This window comes from Lolium rigidum, chromosome 2, assembly GCF_022539505.1.
Source record: "Lolium rigidum isolate FL_2022 chromosome 2, APGP_CSIRO_Lrig_0.1, whole genome shotgun sequence".
NCBI classification, from domain to species: Eukaryota; Viridiplantae; Streptophyta; class Magnoliopsida; order Poales; family Poaceae; genus Lolium; species Lolium rigidum.
The window spans coordinates 247,014,141-247,022,603 of NC_061509.1; the positions used below are offsets into that span (position 1 = coordinate 247,014,141).

Sequence of the window (8,463 nt, forward strand, 5' to 3'; positions counted from 1 at the left end):
AAAGCTTGTTGGCAATATAAGAAACGACTGACAAGAATGAAAGAAGCAAGAGCACTATCTTGATACTATGGTGTAAATGACTGAGCATGAAATATCAGGACACATATGAAGGCATTAGGTGGGTTTCCAACAGACCATTAAAGGTTAATAAGGTACTTTTAGAGGTGCACTCGACATTTCAGTATAGCAAATTATTATCTTCTCTTTAGAACAACCTTTCAGCAGATGTGCCACTTGCTTTTGACTTCCTCGCACGTTTCATCCCTTTCTGGAATGGCAAAGAAAACAAGATGTATATATTCAAAAAATCAAACTCAGCATTAATTAGAGGACATACCTTCGCTTGAGCGAGAACATCGTCTCTGGTAATTCAAGGAAAGAAGCATTTCAATGATTTATAAGTTGAAGTTGTTAGCAGGTTGTACAAATTAGCAAATTAGCAGTGAACGTTCTTAAGTAAACAAATATCTTGGTTTTGTGGCCATTTGTAAGCAATCGATTCGAAACCTTAGATCCTTCTTTGGCATCAAATCTATATATACTTGGTGCATATCAATCTTTGTTGGGACACAAACTTGAAGTGTAGTGTTGAATACTTTGTTGCGATCTATCAGAGTAGCGCATGGTACAACATGGTACAACTCAGTACGTTTGTATGAAATAATTGTCTTTGTTAAATTTCATGTCTATCTCATGAGGCACTGATGTAATAGTAGCTTCTACTATAGATAATACACATCAGATAGAACGAAAAAATGCTAGGAAACCAAATCGGAAATGCAATATACTTTTAAATTCAGAATCAATGCATGAATTGAAACATGGAGAAAAAATAAACGCAGTACTATTGAATGCAAATCGCAGCACTGGATACATGATAGAAGAAAAGCCTTTTTTAAAATAAAAAAAGTGCACCCACACAAGCTACAAACTTCAAATACATCTATTTAATCAAGTGCATCATATCAATAAGTGAATGTAGAAAAGGTTTGACTATACACCTTAATACTACCATGACCTTCTTATTTTTACAGGGTAGCGGCAATTACTTAATGTTCAGCCATGCTACTTACTATAGAAAAAAATGGATGTCACTTAATTTAACACAACAAGTTGTAGCTTGAAGTAACACATGAACATTACGATCAACAGTTCGGCATTACAACCCCTGCATGCGTTGAATCCTTATAATGCAGGTAATCACGAGGCGCATTGATCGAGACTAATGCAGATCTACCTGTACCGTGGTCAATGCTAATAGTGACCGACACACACGATGTTGATCAGCGTGAGTGCCTGCAAAAGGCAATCAGTGTGCACAGTATAGAGGGCAAGGCCTTCCTCTTTATGGTTCGACTTCTAGCGTGTTTGCATTACAGAGCCACACGTTCAGCAAGCCAACACTCATAATCCCATTTGGTGAAGTTGAAGGTACACACACCACCCAATCAGGACCGTTCCAGTGCAAGAGTCGTGGGTTAGAGTCTGTCCCAAGGTAGAACTACAAGACATGTTCTTTATGTATAGAGCAGACTCAGAGGCCCTGTACATACACAACAAATGCTGAAGGTTAATTCTTAGCAATGCAAGAGGCCAAGAATGAGCGAACAGATCAAATTATGACCAAAACTTGAATTCCACGTTAGAATTTTTTTTACCATGTCGGCTCCCTACAAAAGTCTGAAGAATAGCAGTGTTCAAGAGTTCAGGTAATTCAGAGTTAGGGGACTTGGTCGTTTGGGTATTGTGGGCAAAGAAATCCGTGATTTGATCCTCGTCGATGTTCTTCCAGTTGCGGCCAAACCTAAAACCTGCGAGAATCAATCAGGTAGTTTAGTGACTGCGGATTATTCAGGGGCAGAGTAGAATACATCACATCTCAGTGGCATGTCATTGCAGTGACCCGAGGAGGGCGTCAAGGAAGCGCGCTCGTTCTCCTCTGGGCAGTACGGTCTCGCTCAGCCTTTGGAGCGTGGGAGCGGGCATGCATCTCCTCCCTGCGCTCCTGCCGGTGTCGCTGAGGAACGCAGCGTCGTCGGAGGCTCAGAACGCAGGTGGAGGGTGACCATGCCGCGTCGGGGGCCCGCGAAGTCTTCGGGCGTCAAACGCATCGCCGAGGAGGAGGTTGAAGGCGGCATCGGACGGACCAGCAAAGCCTAGGACGAAAGCCGTGTCGTCCCTCGCGCCGCACGAGGTCGACCTTCGCGTGGAGATGGCCGTGGAGCATGTTCTTGCGGCCACTGCACCACGCCGATCTGAAAAACCAACATGGCAATAAAAATGTCGGATCGCGATGTGTGTACTGTGGAAAAACGGGAGAAGAATCTGAGACGGCTCCTCCTCGCCATGGATGGATTGGTGTGCTACGGCTGGACGAGGCCGGAGTGGGGATTGATGGCGGTGTCGCGGACGGCGCGGACGCGGGGGAATAGGGGCTGTCATCGTTGCCCTGGAGGAATCGATGGTGCATCCACCGATCCCCTCCTCGTCGATCTCCGCGACGAATTAGAGAAGGAACTGGCGCGGTAACGAGAGCTCCAGTGGCGTTGGAGGATGAGGTGGCATTGTGGCATCGAACGCCACACCGGAGTTCGGCGGTCGCGTAGTTGGACGTTTCTCCGCACGAGCCTAGCGGCGCCTCGGCGGCGTGCTCCAGATTTTGAGAGAGGAGAGCGAAGACAGAGGCGTGGTGTACGGGGATAAGGATGCGAGGGGCTAAAATGCAAATAGCAAATGACGAAGGCGGACGAAAGGGAGTGATACGACGAAACGTATTGTCATAGTATGGAGCCTAGGCAGAATAAGGAACATGTCCCCTTTTAAGTAGTGTAGATTATCTAAACCGTACGTATACCATAGTTTTAAAAACTTGACCGGACCGGTGGTTTAACCAGAAAAAACCGGAACCGGAACCTCCACTGGTCTTTTAGGCGCACTAGGCCGCTCGCGCACCTAACCCGGTGAAAACCGGACGAACTGCGGCTCAACCGGGACTATTGAATCGCCGGTCCAACCAGTGAAAGCATTACTTCGCGTGAAAAATTAATTGCGTGAATAGGATTCATTCCTGACACCTCTAGCACTCCTAACCTCGCCTACACCAGTTAAGCTAATAACTGTTTGATGACAAGAGAAGACAGAAGTTTCTTTTATACAGATCTCACACGATAGGGGCTTTGTCTTCTCCGCTGCAGCATGGCATACGTGTGTGTTCTATACGCTGGATGCAAATAATTGAAATACATGAGCTTGTGGTAGGTGCTTGGCGGTAAAGTTATGTAAGTTGTTGCCTAGTTTATGGATTATTATGCCAAATTGCAAGTCTAAAATATATTTATATACATGATTATTTATTTACTACAGTATTTGTAAGTAAAATATACTACTCTATATCTTAAAAAATCAGACAATGAACCGGGGAACCAGTGGTCCGGCCGGTAAAAACCTGAACCGATAACCTCTCCGGTTCGGTCACCGGTCCGGTTTTTAAAACTATGACGTATACTTTAACATGGACCCTACTTCTTCCCCGCTTCGTGAGAATCCCTCCTCCGGGGTACCGTCAAATAGGTAATGACACGGCCCATCGACAATCGATGACGATGACGACGACCGTTGGTTGGACTTGATCTTGACTGAACCATCCGAGTTGTCGGAATCGGACTTCGACTTCTCCGATTTGATGTTTCTATTGTATCCGTTCAATTGTCGTCCTTGTCATAGTTTTATAAACATATTTTAGCAGTATGTTTGATCTTATTTTCAATGTGTATGCAAAAGGGGAATGGTGTTTTGGCACATGGGAGCATATGCTCCCTTTATTTTGAAATGCATGTTATATACATTTTGAAATTTAAAAAAATTGAAACGAAAAATTTGAACGTACATCTTCATGTGCTACACGCTCACAAAGTTGTTTCATAAAAATCCGACTTGTCGTGTGTCGTGTGTAAAAAAGACAAAATTCAATGCTGAAAATAAGGCTTTTCAGGAGATAAATTTTCTCTTTTTTACACAGACCTCAAAACATATTGGTTCCTCGCGAAACTTGACGAACGTACGTATATTGTGGAGATGTACATGTATAATTTTTTGTCAAAATTTTTCGACATTTCGAAATATAATTTTTTGATAGAGGGAGCATATGCACCCAGGAGCCAAATTGAATTTCCGATGCAAAAGTTATTTCTGACGCTTTATTTTAGCACGCCTGGCAAAGCGCTTCGTACTGTATATTTTTGCGCGTCTAGAAAACTTAGAGACACGCCCGCGCCTAAAAAAGTAAAAACTTGCCTAAAGTGGCAATTCCTATTCTCTGCTTATAGCGGGAGGGATTCGGCGTGCTTATAGCGGGAGGGATTCGGCGGTCCGCACAGGGGTAGTTGTTTCTAGGCCGGCCCATGTAGCGAGGGCAGTGTGTTATTTCCTCGGGTTTTCTTCTATTTAGGCGAGTTTCTTTGGTTTTCTTCCGATATTTCTGTCAGTTTTTTGAAGTTTATTTCGAACCTTAACTTTGTTTTAAAAAAACAATTTTCAATTTTCTTGGACTTTTTTAGTCCGAACCATTTTTTTATTTTTGAACTTTTTTAAAATTACGATTTTCTTCTTTTTTTAATCCAAACAATTTTTTATTTTGATTTTTTATTTTTAATTTTTTTTTGACTATTTTTCAGATTTGAACAATTTTTAGATCTAAACATTTTTTAAGTTTGAACATTTCTTAGATTAGAACAATTTTCAGAAGTAAATATTTTTAAAATTTAAATTTTTTTCTGGTTCGACATTTTTAAAGTTCAATTTTTTTAGATTAGAACCATTTTTAGATCTAAACATTTTTTTAATTTGAACTTTTTTTTGACAACTGCACCGTAGGGGAAGCCCCTACGGTGTAAATTTTATATTAATAAATTTTATGTTTGAACATTTTTCAGATTCAATATTTTAAAGTTCCAACATTTTTTTGGATTAGAACATTTGTCACGTCCCAAAACCGGGCCTAGTCGTGACAACACCACATATTTATAACCTTCCGATTATAAACACATAAGGCTCAAAATAAACATACTTATAAAGCTAAAACATCATTTTATTCAATATCATTTATATTACATTAATCATAATACATTATTATTTCCCCTACCCGTAGTACTACAAATTACGCTTTGCCATCATCTCCAAATTGTGCTCACTTCTGCTAAAAAATGGAGATGGAAAGGGAGAGTATGGGAGCATACTCAGCAAGTAGTACAACAAAGAAACAATAGATGATCAAGAGATTTGCGGAAAACAAAGAGTAATAACAAAGTGTCAGTCGGAACTAGATATCATGGATACAACAAAGGAATGGAAGTTAACGGAAATGGACAAGGAAAATATTGGCATCACACATGACAGCAAACTTCCCAACTCGGGAGTCACATGGGTGAATATCCACACTTTTACGCTACCGGTGCTAGCCAAGAAGTGCTCTTCTACTCACTAAGACCCGGACACTCTGACCTGCCGATGTCGGTCGCTCCTACGGATCCATCACCGACACGTTCCCAAACAGAGGCTCTCCCCAGCGGAGAACACAGACAGTCCCATACCTGAACTGTGTCCGATACAATACGTTTGCCATCGTGATACCAATACCGAAAAACTAGGATAGCATGATAACTGATATAATCACTATCTTGAGGTAAATACCTTAGCCTCAAGGCTCCATATGAGCTTCCGCAGATTACAACAAGCCGGAGATGACTACCCGTCTCTCTCTTCAACAACATGAGATCAAACATATTTAAAGATCATGGTGCAACTATATCAAATGCGATGAGGTGCTTGTTCGAACAGGGAGCACACCGGTCTCCTCGGGCCTTTGTCACCTCCAGCGCATTGCCGTCTCAAGTCAAGCGAGAGGTCACATTTTGGTGAATAAATAAGATACTATTGGAGAGCAACAGTAAGGAAATATTGGGTTGACACAGGGTGCTATGCGGATCGATACCCAAAAGAAATATTTAAATGGCATGAAGGAAAAATTTGTATGATCAGACTAGCCAAAAAGTCCATCATGGAATAATATTTCAGCTCAGCACAAGCACATCACAACAAAGAACGAACCAATCTCAGTATCCCTTGCCGAGCCTTGAAGTGGACGTAGAAGCGTGCTTAATCACCACTCCTACCTCGGTGCCCAACTTTTTGAGCAATGCGACCAAGCTTTTTGATAAAGAAAAGAATCCATTTATGACCCACACCATGGACCAATCACTGATACAAATCTATTAGTCCATGCGGAAGGCAAGAGCATGAAGTTAAAACGGAAGAGATCATGAACCAAATTCCATTCAGATCAAAGCATCATTTAAGTTAATGGACACATCTTCATGAGAGAGAGATAGAGAGAGAAATCATGGCAAAATATAAAATCGATGTAGTGTTGTCCGCCTTTACCATGCTGAATCCATGTCAAATGTAAGAAATTCAATATAATGTGTTTTTCCCAATTGCAAGAACATTTGTGCAGCAAAAGAAAATCAGAAATAAGAAAAGATAAGGCCAATATCTATGCAACATGGAGGAAAGCATGGCATCGGGAGAGCTCAGCTCAGGATCTGGCAGGATGGAGGCCAGTGGATCTATGGTGACTTGATAAGGCATGACCGAGGATGCAAGGAGAGTTGCCAGATCCAGTTTACCGGGGGCTCGCTGGGGCATGGCTGGACTCGACGGGTTGGAGATGGAGTGACTAGAGCTCACCATGGAGTTGAGAGGAGAGAGTGTGTTGACCACCAAAACCCACCGGCGAGCAGCGACGGGCAACACGGAGAGCCGGGAGGCTCCCAGGACTGCTGGTGGGCCCTGGTCCCTCGGGCGACGGTCCGCAATGCTCCGGCACACGTCCGAGCTGGTGCAAGGGCGTGCCACCTGACCTATACCTGGTCAGGAAGGTGATGGATTGCTCCGACTAGTTTCCTGCATGGCATACACGTAAACATTAAATACGAGCCCCGATCGGCTCTCAGGTTATCCTGTGAATCGGCTCAGGGAGCCGATCCACCCATGATTCGTATTGGATCTACGATAACATGGTGGTCCTGCTTGATCAATACTAAGTTAAAACGATCTACGACGATCTAGGGTTTTCACCACATAACCGGAACATCCTACACGTAGTTGAGCCTGGCAGATACGAAAGATAATAATAAACCAGCCCTAGACAAGGCCTAAAAACCAACGTAGAGTTGATTCCCGGAACATCCCCTCTAGGATCAGCAAACTATACCTTACGCACTACTGGATCATTCAACCCGTTTGCAAGGCCTAACTATGCAGATATCAAACTAATCCTTGGGAAACAAGGATCGACCATAACAGATCAAATCTACTAGATAAAGACTAAGCAAGGTGCTGCCCTTACACCTAAAGTAGGTGTAAAGGCAGCTAGATATCTAGGGATAGCATAACTAAGCGAATATATCGAGATAATATCGATGCTAACCCTAACATATCTATGATAACGGCGTTGATCGCCATCAACAAGGCTTCAGTACGAGCAACGCATGAACAACGAATAAACTTGATACTGCCTAGATCGCAAGATGCGATCTAGGCAGCATGACGCTACCGGAAGAAACCCTCGAAACAAGGGGTGGCGATGCGCCTAGCTTGGTTTGTTGCGAACGTGATCGTCCTCCTTTCTCAATAACCCTAGATACATATTTATAGTCCGTAGACTTTCTAACTTGGGAATAAACCCAACTGTGTACGAGCTAAACTCTATCTCTTAATTCTAACCAACACGTAACCTACTATAATTTACAGATACACGGGCAATCTAGCCCAAACTCTTATATAAGGACGATTCATGAATATTTTCCGCGCATATTCTCTAAGCCCATTTAATTACGGCCCATCTCCGGACTTGGTTAAAATCTGGTGATAACACATGCCCCCTGGTTTTGGCAATGATAATTCCAAAACCACACTGTTTTTTTCTTCGTCGGGTCATGTCGTGGCAGAGCAGAACCGTCACAGTATCCTTCATCATGATGCCTTGCCTTCTCAACTTCTCTGCACGATTTGACAGTTTTTTGGCACCACTTCCTCGGAAACCGCTGTAGCATTAAATCTCCACTATATCCCCTTTATTTAACCGCGCCGAGCAGTTCGCCTCTTCATCCTCTTGCTCCGTACTAGACATCAGCAAAAAACCACCTCCTGCAGCCATGTCTTCCTCCTCCTCCTCCTCTGCCTCATCGGGCCTCTCCTCCTCATCTTCTTCTTCTCGTGAGCCGACACCGGAGTGGGACTCGCTGGCGACGTACGATATCCGCGCCCCAACGAAGTGGGACGAGGAGGACCACGACTCCTCCGTCTGGTCCGAGGATGACAAGTCCTTGACCGACGGAGACAACGACTTCCAGTTCCTCGCCGATGGGGAGCTGGAGGCGGAGAGCGAGGATGACCTCTTCTCCT

At 43.4% G+C, this 8,463-nt stretch overlaps 1 long non-coding RNA gene across 1 annotated transcript; it reads right to left on the bottom strand.

Annotated features, from left to right (window-relative positions):
• Positions 1–366: 366 nt before the first annotated feature.
• Positions 367–1,899, bottom strand: LOC124688473. The gene is made up of 2 exons (XR_006998540.1): positions 1,659–1,899; positions 367–1,543 (listed from the first exon to the last, which is right to left on the bottom strand). It is a non-coding gene; the product is annotated as an uncharacterized LOC124688473 (long non-coding RNA).
• Positions 1,900–8,463: the final 6,564 nt, after the last annotated feature.